This window comes from Camelus bactrianus, chromosome 31 (assembly GCF_048773025.1).
Source record: "Camelus bactrianus isolate YW-2024 breed Bactrian camel chromosome 31, ASM4877302v1, whole genome shotgun sequence".
NCBI classification, from domain to species: Eukaryota; Metazoa; Chordata; class Mammalia; order Artiodactyla; family Camelidae; genus Camelus; species Camelus bactrianus.
The window spans coordinates 24222122-24236304 of NC_133569.1; the positions used below are offsets into that span (position 1 = coordinate 24222122).

The window sequence follows — 14183 nt, forward strand, 5'->3', positions numbered from 1 at the left end:
CCTTGGAAATAGCCAGCCGTTGTCTCTTGAAATACTGTCTCTGCCCGTTCCTTCTTTCCTGTCTTCTCATACTCTGATCGAATTTAGGTTAGACCTACTCGCTGTTTTTCCTTCTCTTTATGCTGCGTTTTGGGTAATTCTTCAGATCCATTTTCCGGTTACTTACGCTTTGTTTTGCTGTGTTCGGTCAGCTGCCAGATACAGCTGTCAGCGTTTTCATTTTGGTGGTTGTGTTTTCCCTTCTTAGAAGTTCTGTTTGGTTCACTGTGAAACCTGGCATCTCATTGTCCCTCGTTTTCTGTCCCCTGAGAATGTATTCGGGTTCCTCACTTACTTACGGTAAATGTCGTTGCTTTAAAATACGTATCTGGTCGTGCAGTTTCGGAAGCACGGGAGTCTTCCTTTACTGTTTGTATTCGTTCTTGTTCTTGTCTTTTCCTTTTTGTGTCTGAATATCTGATTGCTTGCTGGCCGTTCCCTGTGAAAAATTACTCACAGGCTCCGATGTGGGATGAATGTGTCCGTCCATCCCCCACCGTCCCCCCGCCCAGAGGTTTGTGTCTGTTGTGCTGTTTGCCCCAGGGCAGTGCCGGTGGATCCCTCAGATCACATTCTGTTCTGCAGGGTCCACGAGCGTCCAGGTTCTGTGACACTGGTGAGCAGAACTTCGCAGTGGCAGGGAGCTTCTCTCTCTTTTCCCCCCTCCCTCTCTTGCTCTCTTCATCACCACGCAGCCTCTCGTGTGGTCCTTTGTGGTGATGAGGAGGGAGAGCTGGTCTGCCTTCGCCTTAGAACAGTGTCCTGTGAAGCCCTGCGTGCGTGGTGGGGGGTCTCTGGCCTCCCCGATCAGGCTCTGGGCCCTGACTTCTCCGTCCCTGTGGCCCTGGGCCCTGGGAAAAGCGCCTGAGCTGTGATAGCTGTAAGTGGCTTGGGGCACACGTGACGTGGCGGCTCCTGTATTCTGCTCACTCCTGGGAGTCCTGGCGTTCATCCCTCAAATGGCCTGGACGTTCCTTGCTATTCTTTTGGGTCTTCAGGACTTTTAACTCGATGTCTTTCTTTTTGTCTTTTTTTTTAATCCTGAAACTGGATGTTTTCCCATGTTTGTCTTCAGTGGGAAAATCGTCTGATCCGAGTAACCTCATCCCCGTCTCAGAGCTGTCATCAGCCTGTTAGCCTTTTTAAATTTGTGTTTCAGTAAATTTATAGATGAATTTTAGAAGGATTCAGATTTTTACCATATTAGGTACTTTCTCGCACGTAAGTCAGCTGTTCGGAAGTTTTGTCTGGCTTGTCGCTGCCTTACCGCGTTTCCCTGTCATTTAACGTATCTGTGTGCGTTTACCGTTGAAGCACAGGTGGCTCTGGGAGACTTCTGTTTGATCCGACCTTTGTTATACTGCAGGCAAAGCATACAGACCAGCTCGTACGAGTTACTTGGCCTTTGTTACGTTTCCTCTGTGACCAGGCGTACACTTAGGTTCCATCCATGTTGCCCATGAATTGGAAACCAGTAGATGGGGCGCAGGGGTCTTTAGGTCAAGCCTGTTATTTGTGTTTTTCCTAATCACGTGTATCAGGCGTGGGGAGACTTGTATAAAGGACCAGATGGTAAGTTCGTCAGACCTTGCAGGCCGTGCGTCCTCTGTCCTGGCTGCTGGTGGTGGCCGTGTCCCAGCAAGGCTTAATGTTCAGAGCAGGTGGCCGTGCAGGCTGGGCCTCTGTCCATGTCCTGATCAGGGTTCTGTCCGCTGCATCTCTTGGCTCCTGACAGGATGGATCGGAACTTCCCTGCTTACTGCGGGCTTACTCTGCGTTCTCAGTACGCGGTTCAGGGAAGTTAAATGCAGATGTGCCCCTCTTTATGTCTAATGGCTGTTCCCCCAGGAGGGTCTGCCCGGGTCCCAGCTGTGTGTTGCCACAGCGATGCTGTGTAACAGTCTGCTCTGAAAGTAGGTGCCTCAAAACAATAAGGGATTCCGGCTGGGCGCCTGGGGCGGGCCAGGTCCTGCTGGGCGCGCTCGCGTGCTGGGGGCTGACCCGCTTGCCTGGTCCAGGGTGGGCCCTCTGGGATGACCGGGGTGACTCAGCCTTTCCCCTCCGACCTCCACCTTCCGTCCCCCGCAGGCCGCTGGTGCCAGCGTGTTCTGAGCGTAGGCGGGGGCCTGCAGGTGCTGGTGACGCCCCTGCCCTCTGCACCACTTCCTGACGCCGGTCACAGGACTGCCCGGCCTGCGCTGGGGGGCGGGGCGGCGGGGGCACCTGGACCCAGTGCTTCAGGACGGCAGCCGAGCTTCTTTGACTTTATTTTTTTTTTACCTTGGATGCCACTCGTCAACTTTTCCTTTTACACCATCCTTGGTTTTAATCCAGAATCGATGATTGTACTTCTTCGTTTTGAGGGACAACTTTTCAGAATTGTTTGAGAAATCTAATGAGAAGACAAACCCAGACAGCTATTTTATAGCCAGCATTTTCCTTTCCTTGAAACAGATGTTTTTTCAGCCTGAAGTATCTCATGTGTCTTGTTATCAGGACAAATCATTTGTTAAAACCACAATAACAAAACATGTGAATTCAGTTTGTGAATAGGCTTAAAGTGTGTGATGCGCTGTCGGGTAGACAAGCAAAAAGTCATCCTTGAAATGCTGATTTGTGCCCTTATGTTTTACGTGTTTGCCAGGCTCCCTGTCACCAAAGGGCCGTGTTTTAGTGAACCTCTGATCTGTGGAAATGAAGGAAGCACGCTCACAGCCAGAGAGAGAAAACACAGCAAGCAGGTGGGGTGGATAATACAGGGAGAATAGCTGCAGCGTGGTGACCCACGACCTCTGACCCTGGTGGAAACAGAGGGATTCATTTTAAACTGGAAAAGGGGCACTTCCTCCTCCTGAGACCAAAGGGCAGGTGAGGAAAGGGGCCGGAGATGGAGAAACGGGAGGTGAGATGTCGCAGGCTTGTGTGCGTGCGTGAGGGTGAGACTGATGGGCCAGGAGGGAGCGGAGAGGTCGGGAGGGATCCTGCAGAGAGTGTGTGTGACCGGGGAGGGGCGAGGAGAGACGCTGTCCTGTGCTGAGGCTGGGCGAGGGTGCGGGGCCGTGCTGGGTCATCTGTACCGGAGCAGCCAGCTGCCCCCAGGCCTCCCGTGACCAGGGTTGTTCCCCGGCCCTGGGGACTGAACTCCGGGTACCATAGTACCTTTCCATAGATCTGATTTCCTGCAGCGGCGTGGTGCTGTGCAGATGCAGAACCAGAGGGGGTAAAAGGGCGGTTTACTGTGGCTCAGAGTTGCCAGATGGGCGCCATGAAAGATGAAGGGAATGGCAGGGTTAAGGAGCAGACTTGGGATTAAGGATCCTGGCGAGAATGTAGCTGAAGGGTCCCGGCAGGGGGAACAGTAGGCCACACAGACCCGGAAGGGGAAAGAACAGTGTGCTGAGGCCATAGGCTTGAGGAGGAGCCAGGGAGGAGGAGCCGGGTAACGGAGAGCCTGGTTTCAACGCGGGCGAAGTCTGGGGAAGGCGGTGGTTGGCGTGGTTCAGCTGCTGAGCGATGACCGTGAGGTTCCCAGGCTCTCCAGCTTTCTGCTTTGCCGTCCCCATCATGTGGCTTTCCATCCACAACCCTCTGTCTTCCGTTCTGCCAGGAACAGCGCTCTTCTTTGTTAAACAGTGTCCCTCTGATGTTTATTTGCTTGGCTTCTGACTGCGTGTGCGTGTATTACCCTTTTTGCAAGTATCCTGCCTTTGGCAACATGCCTTCAGCCTTCCTTCTTTTATCATACTGTTCCTGATTCATTTATTCGTTCTGTGATGATGCTAATTTTGTCCCTCGGTGCTTTGCTTAGCTCTGCAATGTCACTCTTTTCAGTCCCTTGACTTACCGCTGCTCTTTAAGTCTCATGTGCTGATTTCGCGTCTTCTGGAAATTATCTAAGCTTCCCTTTGGTTCTTGCGTTTGGCTTCCTTGGAGGACCGCGTCTTCGGCGCGTGCTGTGGCTTTTGTTTTCTTCAGTGAGTGACTCGCGCGGTTAGCTCTGAGCAGTGAGGATGCTGGCGCACTTTTGTAGCGTTAGGATGCTGTGCCTTTTCCGTCTCCCACTTTTTTTTTAATCGGGAGCCTGTCAGGATTGTTTTTCTGTTACACAGCGAGGGAACTTCGCGTTGAGGGCTGAGTGTTGCTTGTTTTTTTTCCTGTCACCTCAGGGATGAGAAGAGGAGACGGGGAGGGCAGGGACTGCCCAGCAGGGGCTGACGGCAGTCCATCACGTGGCTTTATTAGAGGCTTGCCCAGGGCTCCCTCCCCTCGTCAGGCCATACCGTTTCCCATGAGATGTGCCCTTTGTTCCCCAGCCAGGGCCAAGGGCCTGGGATCTTGGCATAGCAGGTCCCTGGCGTCCACCGGCTCTGCCCCTGTCCTCATCCCCCATCTCCAGCCCTGTGTGCACTCTTGCCAGCTTCAGATAGAAAGGATGGAAAGGTGAAAACTGCGCATATGCACGTGTGTGTTTGGGGAAGGGCCGGAGGTCCAGGGCATCTCCCGAGACAACTGGGAATGAGAGGGTGGTCGGTGGAGCAGCTGCCCAGGCTTGCGTTCCGACCGCGGCCTTATCACCAGCCCTGATGTGGGGCTTCTGTTATCCTTTCTGTGTGGAGGGTAATGACGTCCTTCTTTACAAGGAGGGTGGAAGGATGCGTTATTACCTGCAAGTCACTTACCACCAGAGTGTGCTCCTCTCGGCAGGTGTCACGTTCAAGTACAGGTCTCCCCCCACTTTTTGAAAGTCCCATTTATACCACTTGACTTTTAGATAACTTCCAGAAGACACGAGATCAGCACGAGACCAAAAGGCCCACATTAGTACCTGTTTCCGCGAACCGAAAGAAATCCAAAGAGGATTTCCACTTTGATGAAAACAAGACGAGAAATGAAAATGGCACTTAGGGTTTGTCTCGCAGAGGCCGTGACAGAGGCGGCTCGCGCCCTGCGTGGTGAGAGTGGTGCCACCAAGCTCCTCCCTGGGAACCGGGCTCAGAACCTCAACGTCCAGCTGCCGCCCCTTTGCGTCGTGTCTGTGAGCGTCGGCGCTTTGTCTTGACTGATTCTGCGCATCCACCAGCAAGACGTGTCCCAAGGCAGTGGCTTCCTGGCTTTGTGAGGCTGTTTCGGCTTGCGAACGGTCTCATAGAAACGCTCTGCTTCTGGGGAGCAGGGTAACCGGCAATGAGTATTTCACAGACCTCGCACGTGGGCATCTTCCCTGCTCAGTTACCCTGGGCTCTCTGGTCTTTTCTTTATTTTTATTTTTGCCTGCCTTGTCACCAAATCCTTGCTAAGCGTTGAAGGTGATAGTGGTTAGGTGCTTATGGGAATTTCTGCCTTCTTTCTCCAGCTTCCCTCTAATCAGGTAAAGACCAGAGTGGCTGTCTCCCCATTCTGTGGGGCAGCCTGAGAAGAGGGCCCCCGTCTATCAAAAAGTGCTTGGATTTTGAAAGTTTTTCATGGGGCTGCCTTTACCCCCATTTCTTCAAATGGGAAAGGCGTCTGAGGAGGTACTGACACAGGGTTTTGTCCGCTCGCCACCTCTGCCCCGTGTGGCGTCTGGGGTGAGATGCGTTCAGAGTCCCACCGAGCTGCGACCGTGCTTGAAGTCTGCCGTGTGCGCTCCCTGGCCTGTTTCTGGATGATGACATCGTAAGATGGTGCCACTTCCTCCCTCGATTCGCTCTTTCCATCCTCACCTCTCTTGCCTGCGTCACTGGCTGTTCAGCTCGTTTTTGTTGCTTATTAACGCGAGTCTATGGACTAGCCAAATACCTGCCCTAGAAAAGTCCACAGTGTACGTTTACTTGTAATCAGTGTATATTATGTTTCCAGTGTTTAAAGAGTTTTTTCATTCAAAATACTGTGGCTTAATTTTTAATATTTGTGTCTCAAACTTTAGTTTTTGAGGGGTGTCCATTGTTGCGTAAGCCACGCATCACAGAGCAGTGGTGACAGAACTCCCGTTGCTCTTGCTAGGGTGGCAGTAATCAATACCTGTTTTGGCTTAGAGGTCCCTTCAGATGTTCTCCTGGAACAGGGGCGGGGGGCTGCCTCTGCGGAGCTCCCGTGTGTGGCTGTGTGATCGGGACGCTGGGAGGAGGAGTTGGGGAGTGGCCAGCCTGTCTCATCCTGGCCATCTTATTCTCAGCTGCGTGTGTAAGAAGTTAGGTGTGAGACATGGGTAGAAGGAAAGGCGTGTCAGCCTTTAGACAAGTTAATTTTGTATATATCTTACATCCAGCTGTGCCTTCATGTAGTTTGAAGTATGAAACTCTAATATATAAAAAACACACTTATTAAAACTGCAGCTGAAGTTTCTGTTCATTTATGAACAAGCTGAATCACTAGGAGCAAAAAGAATAACCAGGGAGTCTACAGGTGGCCAGTGTTTGGGGGTTTTCCCCAGCATTTTATTTGGGAAGATTTGTTATTTAGATTAATATTGTATTGATACTGTACAGTGAACATTTAAAAGGTACACATCAGGTGACTGTCATAAATTAGCCAGCTGGGCATAAAGAAGCAAATAGATGTGGGCAGATACATGGGTTTTATTATAATACGTTGTGGGCAGCTTTACTTGCTGGTTTAGGAAGGGATTTAAATTTTATGGCATACGTTTGTTTTACTTTGTTCTGGGGTGTGGGGAGAAGGTTATTTGCTTTTTAAGGGGTTTCTGTTTTTCTTGCAATGGGACTTAGAGTTACGGAAACCTGACTCGATGCTGGATAGATTTTACAAAGTTAATTTGTTTCCAGTAAGTTAGAGTTGCTTCATCTTGCTTGGATATGCTCTGAAGAATGGCTCATCCCATTTTCTTAATATGAAACAGTTGTTGAGTAGTTCCCTGAATGATAAAATCTTACACTGTCATTTCACAAAATGTTCCGTGGTTCTCCCAGTAAGGAGCAGTGCTAGTTAGTTCATCTTTATAGTTTCAACCATTGTGAAATAGTGTGTCTTTTTAAAATTTCATTTTGCTCATTATGCTGTTTTTCTGTTCAAAGTTTAAAGAGAAAAAAAAATGTGGGCTGTCCACAGAGATCTCAGGAAGGGCCGGGGTGGAGGCATGGCCACACTGGCCCAGACAAGCGGCATCTCGGGGTCTGTGCCCTGTGGTCAGTTCCACGTCTTTTATGCCTCTGGCCTCGTCCTGTAACCACAGGGTGAAGCAGAGGTGGGCCAGTATCAGGGAGCAGAGAGGGAGGGGGAGGAAGAGCTGCCACCAAGATGGGCATGTGCGTGCTTCGCACCTCGTGGGGCCTTGTGTCGTAATTCATTTCTTTCCAGAGACATTTTCCCGGTGGAAACTGACCCCTGTGTGGTGCTTTTGATTTGAAACTTTCTGCCTTTGATCGTTGTGTCTGCTGTCAAGACTCAGTGAGGGGTCAGGATATCGCCCAGCGGTAGAGCGCGTGCCTAGCATGTGCGAGGTCCGAGGTTCAATCCCCAGTCCCTCCATTTAAATAAATAAATAAACCGAATTACCTCTGCCCCCTAAAAACAAACGAATTGGAAAAAAAAAAAAAGACTCAATGGGTTCTAGTTCATTTTTCCTTTTGTTTCAGTTACCAAGTTACATTATTCTGCTAGACTAACCCCCCACCAAGGCCTTGCCCCGTCAAAGGATAACTGCCCGGAGCGGTGCGTCTGGTCGGGGAGGTGGCTTGCCCCTGGGAAAAGCAGGTGGGCTGCCGGACCGCACATCCCTAACTCACCCTCACTTACTGGTTTACTGGGAGCACGAGCTGGCTGCTTCGCCTCTCTGAGCCTCTGGTTTCCTGATCTGTCGCAAGGATGGTGATCGCAGTGGCCTCATAGGACTCTTGCCAAAATTATAAGAAATTTTGTGTTAAATTAGAGTATGTAATAAGTTCGCAATGAATAATGGTTGTTTATCTGTTAATAATGGTGTTGCTATGCCAGAATCTTCAGATTTTTATTACACAACCTGCTTGTGATGAGAAAAAGCAAAAAAATTCACGTCCTCACGTCCACTCTATTGTTTCTTCTAAGATGTTTTTACTCGTTCTGCACCTGCCCAAAAGCTTTGTGTTATCCAGAGAGAAAACATCTGCATATGGAGGATTTTCCACTTCCATCTTAAGTGTTTTTGTTAGATCTTTCTCTCCGTTTAATGAAAATGTCAGGGTCCGGTTTTGATGAGATACAGAGCGTCCATTTGTTCTGCTGATCCATGAAGTCAAACGCTTTAGAAAGGCGAGAAAACACCTTTGCTATGCGGGTGTCATTTTCTCTGCTGATTGCAGTAGCAAGCCGTGTTTTTCCTGGGACGAGCTTTCCAGAAGGAACGTCTTCCATTTTATTCTCTCCCTACTCCCCCCCTCCCCCATTATTTTTTAAAGGTACTGGTTAACATGTTCTATGCACCTCCTCCCTGATTGTGAAAGAATGAAAGATCATTTTAAAGTTTTGGGAAATAGTCTGAATGTGCTCTGGGGAAAAAACTGCTTTTCGGTAAAGGGATAATGGGCAGAAGAAACGGTGACCTTTGCAGTGTGTGTTGCTAAATCAGCCTTAGACTGTGTGGCGGGCTGGGCGGCCTCTGAACGTTCACGCCGCGTGTGGGCCCCCCCTCGGGACGCTGGGCTCAGGGGCTCACTTCTGTCTAACAGAACGTGGCAGGAGAGATGGGAAGTCACCTCTCGGGTGGGTTATTACAAGTCTGTGTCCTCCGTGCTGTGCACTCTCTCTTTTGAATCACTCACCTTGGAGGGAGCCACCTGCCTTGTCGAGAGGCCGCCCTGAGGACTGGCCCACATGAGGGGGACCACGGGGATCTGCCAGAAGTCGCGTGAGCAAGCCTGGACGCAGAGGCCTGTGGCCTCCCCAGACACCCGACCCACAGCCATCACTGGCCCACAGGAAGAATAAATGCTTGTTGTTTTAAGCCACGGAGTTTTCAGGTGACTTGCAATGCACATGAAATAATTGATATGGTCCTTGTTTAATTGTTAGAGATGAAACTGTTCTGAAGCACAGACTGCCTGCTTTATGCTCCACCCACATCACCACCCACTCGGCTTAGGGAACATCACCGCATAATCGGTTTGCTTTCAATGTTTAAGAGACATCAAGCTGTTAGATTTGACTTGATTTATATTTAATTTAATTTATATGACTTATCTAGTGAGGTAAACATGAAACATTGTAGTTTTAGTAGATACCACTGTATTTAAGAAAATTAAGAATTTTCCTTAAGGCTGTCATGAACATACACACCTGTATGCATATTTATGTTCATTTGATACCACAGTTATATGCATATTATAAATAATCTCAAAAGGGAGGAGCTATCTGGCCTAGTCATAGTCCTTGTGATGTGGATACTAAAGTGACTAAACCACATATGTTTGCCATATGTAATATATAAAACATATTTATATAAATAACTAGAGATAAAAGTGGAAAAGACATATAAAACAGTCACACGTAAGTGGCATATTATGACAAAATTTTTACTCTAGGTAGGAAATTTCTATTAGTGTATTAATTTCTATTTACTGGACAAATCTAGTAATTTGTCCAGTAAGTGCATGCTACTGGATGGAAATCAGAAGACAGAAGAATTCATCGGATCACTTCGTTCTTTCAGTTTTACTTCCTCTGGGCGAGTTCTGTGCTGAGCTTCGATCAGACCTGGGCCAGGTTTATGTTGAAGACTGCTAGCCAGGTCTCCATTTCGACGTCTTGCTGACGCACCCGCTTTTCTTGCTTACGGCGCAGCCGTGTTATGAAAGCAGGCGGCTCGTTTGCTTCCTGGTGCTTTTGGGTGTGAGGCCACCTAGACTGTGGATCACGTCTTCCATGGGCCACGTGCTGCCTCCCGCCCTCCTGCCGGACAGGTGAGCTGCAGGGGAGCCCGCAGACCTGTGCCTCGGCTGCATCGCTGAGTAAGACGGTACTTGGTACAGTGAACTGTAAGTCAGATGGTGTCAGAGTTTCTCTGGTTTTGCAACAGAAACAAATATTGCAACCAAAACAGAGCTCATGAGAAGCCGAGGGGCAGGAAACGCTAGACCTGGGCTGTCTGGTGTTGTGGCTGCTGGCCACATGTGCTTTTTACATTTAGTTGATTAAAATGAACTAAAAGTAAAGCTTAAAATTGAAGCTAGTCACGTTTCAAGTGCTCAGTCGCCACACGTGGCTGGTGACTCCCGCATCGCACAGCCCAGACACAGACCATACCCATTGTCACAGAAAGTTGTCATCTGGCAGCACGATTGTGGAGAGGCTTGCCTGGAAGCCTTTGCTTGAATTGGTGAGCCCAGCCGTTTCCTTCCTTCCTCCATTGCTCCATCCGTGATCCAGGTTGCAAGAGATAATTCGATTGGCCTGGCATACGTCATTCGCCTACCCCCTTGGCTGTGCTGGCGTGGGAGAGCGGTCCCTGCAAAGGAGGCCTCCAGCAACCCCGTGGAGCTGCCAGGGACCCGAGTTCAGAGGCCCTGCAGGTGCAAAGAGGGCCAGAGGAGTGTGCGGGGCTGCTGGTGGACATCGGTCTTTAAAATCATTATAGAAAGTAAGATACTGTTTTTCGTGCAGTATCTGACAGTATATTATTCAGAAATTAAAAAAAAAGAAGATACAACCATACTTCAAGGATTTGTTATAAAAAGTGTATATAAACGTTCAAAAATAGTTGTTTTAGTCTGTTTCCCTAGCAGCAAATGGGTTGATAGTCAAGAAAACTTTCTATAAAGATAATAACACGGCTATACCGCAAAAGGTTTAATTTGCTGCCAGTCAGCGTAATTTTTTTGCTCTGGAAAAAAATTTTTTGATGCCCACCTTTCCTTTCTGTGCCCCAGTTCTTAAAAAGTTTTTTCACGTTTTCGCTGAGTGCTTCTGTGGCGTAAGCCTGGCGGAGCTCAAGCTGCTGTGCTTTAGGTGGGCGCTGGCGTTTACCCAGGCAGGCTTTCCTTCTCATTTATTTCGGTTTTGTTTCTGTGCGTGTGTGTGTGTTTTATCTCATAGCTTTACAACAATGTAAAAAGTAAAAAGCCTCGGGAAATAGAATATCTCACAGCACTTTAAACACTGGCCGCAGATGGAAGGACAGCCATTTTTAAGGTTTTTGTATGACTGTGACATGATCTGTTATGAGACTAGTAAACATGCCATGTTTGTTCACATCGCACTCCTCTTCCATTGTAAAAGCAAGAGGAGGTCGTTTTGCAAGCATCGAGCCCAGGTCTGTCAAGAAGGTGCTTGCCCAACGCCCTGCAACAGAATTCTGCGGCAGTCAGTTGCAGTTTAATCCGAAGTTAACATTTTTCTGCAGCGTTTCCTCCACAATTCAAGGGGATGCAACCTTACGTGGGACTTTCTATTTATGAGAGAGGATTTAGAAGTAATTCAGAAGTGGTGTTTACTTCTTTAAGAGTCAGAGATCACTTCTAACTGTATTGACAAAATGCCCTTGATGCTGTATCTACATTAACTTTCAACTTAAAGTATTTTTTATGTGTCCCCCTTTATTAGCATGGCTTCTTTCTTCATGAAGTCATAAGAGGAGGGAAAGATAAAGGCTAAAAAGAAACCCAAAAAACAAACAAACAAACAAAAAAACTTGGAATTTTTCACCTTGTAAATACTACTAAAACATAATTTACAATCCAAAACCGTAGGTTATGTTCTGTTATTGACACATTACATTATAACTGATTGTGAAATGTCAAATCAAGCTTGCTTTAAATTATTTAAATACATGCAAATAGAACAAAAGGGAAGTAACATCTGCGCTTGGCTCCATCAGTTTCGGACTTGGTCCGGGAGACGCCGGCGGTCCCGGACTGCTGCCAGCAGGGCGTAGGGAGGAATCCCCCAGACGGTGTGAAAGTTTGCATGTCTGGTCTTGCGGCAAAAGCAGACTTGCTGTGTTTAAGCCACTGCTGATGGTACAGAGGTTGCTACTCTGAGTTTGTTTTAATAAAAGTGGTCAAATCCCAGGGGAGTATTAGCCTGGAGGGATGGGATTTCTTGATACCTTCTCAACATGATGGATTAAATGATCGAACAATTTTGAACGGGAACATGGTATTTCAAGTATGTTTTCATTCTCTCCAAATAATATACAAAGATGAAAGTGTTTTGTTACGTGATTCGCACTGCTTTACCACTCGGGGCGCTGACTGCTGACTGCCCGCCCATTTTCGTTTTCCGTTTGTAATAGGGCCCCAGTTTCACTCCCCGTGCAGTCACAAGTGCAGCCTTGAGAAGACTGGTCCCCAGATTTTGTGGTTGACTTCAAAAGGTATCACAGGAGTGGTTAAATCAAAGTAATAAAATTACAGATCTTGTCAAAGAGGCTGGCTTTACTAAAGCGGACAATGAAAATACCAAAGACCTGTTTGCATTACATAGTGAAGTCCAGGCTGCCATAGAATCACCCCCCTGTCCATTTGTGGATGCTCGTCCTCAGTGCTCATCCTTTGTTTGAAGGAGTCTTGAAACTCAACGCAAAATTGTTGAAAGACTCTACGAAACCTGCATGTGAAATCATGGCTGTTGTGAGTAAGCTTGGTTGTGGTACAAGCAGAGGTGTGAAATTTTTAAACGCAGCTCCACTAAAAGGAACCAGGGTGTTGGGAAAGTGGCTGGTTCAAGGTCTAGGGAGGAGATGTTCCGGATGAGCTCAGAGTAACTTGTGGCACCAGGTAACAAGAAGTTAGGAAAGACTCTTAAGGTCGTGTCGGTAGGAGCCTAGAGCCAATCCCAGTAGGTTCCCACTGACCAAAGATGGGGGGTTGGAGCATCAATAAAGGTAAAAACTGCAGTGGAGTCTAATACTTCAACTATGTTAAAAGTTGTAAGTTTGTGATGGTTCTCAAAAGATTAAAAACTTTTTCATAACCTTTGGAGGGTGCTAGAGAACTGCCTTCTTACTTTGAAAATTAATAAATGGAGGCAAAGAACAATTTAAAAACTGCAAGTCATTTTTGTATCATTGATAGACCATACGCAAAAGAAATAAGACAGACATCCATTTTGAGTGTTTTCATCCTGTCAGCTCGTCTGGCTTCTGATGGTGGTTCAGGGCTCCCTGCTTTGCTGTACTTGAGTGCCAGAAAGAGAATTAGATGGGACGTGAGCAAAGCCCAGGCATTTGCAGGTCTGCGCCTGCCGTCACCAGCACGCTCTCGTTGACCTCCACCCTTCCTCCTCTCACCACCTAACTTGTCACTTGGCCAGTAAACAGTTTCTAAATTTTAAAAAAATTTTTATTGTTATATGTTTAATGCCACGTAGAAAGAAACATAATTCATACTTGATAGATTTGTTTTCTGCACATAGCAGAACCCTACCTAAAACACATCTATCCCTTAATGAATTCATTTAAGTGTTAAATAATTAGGTGATTGGTGCTTAAAATGCTAAACATCATGAAGAAATCATGATGGTCTATTATAAAGCAGTTTGAGTTTTTTTTCTCCCAGCAATTTTATTGATATTTGGGGCAATTGTTTGGAGCTGTTGGACGGGCTAAGAAGATACTATTACCTTCCCCATTTAGAATGATGGATTTCCAGTATCCGAATACTTCTCTTCAACGGGTTTTAAAACACAGAAGAAACTTTGTTCCTGGAAGTGTGATAAGCTCTTCGTGTGCATTGCTTCACACAGTCCACAGAACGGAGTTTCAGCTCCGTGTCTCTGATTGCATCTGCAGGGGTCCGTTCCTCCTTCCCATTTGAGCCCAGCACCCCCATGATTATCCCCTAGATTTCAGCGTCATCAGTAATGGCTCTGTTCTGAGTCCAGATTCCTGCAACATCTGAACCTCTTCCAGTTCTTCTTGGCCCTCATTGAATCATCACGTCCATGGACGTTGTCACTCCCAGTCAAGTCCCTCCTCTCCTCCCCCAGCTGAGATTTCATGGTCCTTTGTGGTGCGACTTTATTGCAAGTGATCTTAACTACCTTGGCACCAACCTCATAGAGGAGTTGTAAGGATTAAACGAGCTAATTAGATCTGTATGAAGTGCTCAGAACGGTTGACATTGTGTTACTGTGTTGTGTGTCTGCCCAGCACATGTCAACAGTTGCTTTGACTCAGCTCCTTGCACCTTCTTGGACTTGTCCAGAGAGGTCCCAGCGTATCTCCCTGCCCTGTA

General features: G+C 47.7%; 1 protein-coding gene across 8 annotated transcripts in view; it reads left to right on the forward strand.

Annotated features, from left to right (window-relative positions):
- The window catches only part of AUH (AU RNA binding methylglutaconyl-CoA hydratase), a 144788-nt gene that overhangs the window by 111758 nt on the left and 18847 nt on the right, over window positions 1-14183 (forward strand). The window lies entirely within an intron of this gene.